This window comes from Seriola lalandi, unplaced genomic scaffold (assembly GCF_002814215.2).
Source record: "Seriola lalandi dorsalis isolate HSWRI2012SDOR001 ecotype SW California unplaced genomic scaffold, Sedor1 jcf7180002054963, whole genome shotgun sequence".
Lineage (NCBI taxonomy): Eukaryota > Metazoa > Chordata > Actinopteri > Carangiformes > Carangidae > Seriola > Seriola lalandi.
Genome location: NW_019525514.1, coordinates 831,336 through 832,053, shown reverse-complemented (window position 1 = coordinate 832,053; position 718 = coordinate 831,336). Strand labels below are relative to the sequence as shown.

At 40.9% G+C, this 718-nt stretch overlaps 1 protein-coding gene across 1 annotated transcript in view; it reads right to left on the bottom strand.

The window, feature by feature from the left end:
- The window catches only part of matr3l1.2 (matrin 3-like 1.2), a 22,318-nt gene that overhangs the window by 16,151 nt on the left and 5,449 nt on the right, over positions 1–718 (bottom strand). The gene's annotated exons all lie outside the window — the stretch shown is intronic.

Sequence of the window (718 nt, the reverse complement as noted above, 5' to 3'; positions counted from 1 at the left end):
AAGACTCGTCAGGACCTGCACAGACCCTAAAGCAGTATACCCATAGTGAAACACTATCTGGAGAGTAAACGTGGAAAAGTTTCAGTTTGGTGAAAATTTCTACCACATTTGAATGAGGGAGAGCTGAAACCTGAGCTATGTTAGCAGCGAAGCTAACTCGCTGTTATCACCCCGGAGTTTGAAGCTACTGACGCAGTTTATCCAGAGAAGTTTGTAAATGAACGTGTGTATCGAGCTCCGTGACTTAAAATGCCGAAATTATTTATATTAGTTTTCATTTCACCTGGAGGCCGAGGTCAACAGTCGAGGCTAACGGCTACATACAACGGCTGCCACTAGCATTAGCCTGCTCCTACATGCTAATGCTATTCGTCAGCTAACGTAGTTTATAACTTCATTTCAGGGTTTTAATTTCCTACTGTGCCAATTGTAAATAAAACAGTTCACCATCGACTCATATATATAATGATGACGTTTATATGTGTGAACTGAAGCACTTACCTTAGTTTTCCTTACTGCGTAGCTGGCAGCTAGCTAATCCTGCTAGCGCACAGGAGAGCGCAGCAACGAAGTATCGCGATATTTAGACTCTTCTCGCCATATCATCTGTGAATATGATAATTATCAATATGATTATTAATATGATTACTAAAACACACACCGTTCCGAGATAGTTCTTTAACGTGTATGTTGTTTGAGAGCGAGTTAAACGAACCGA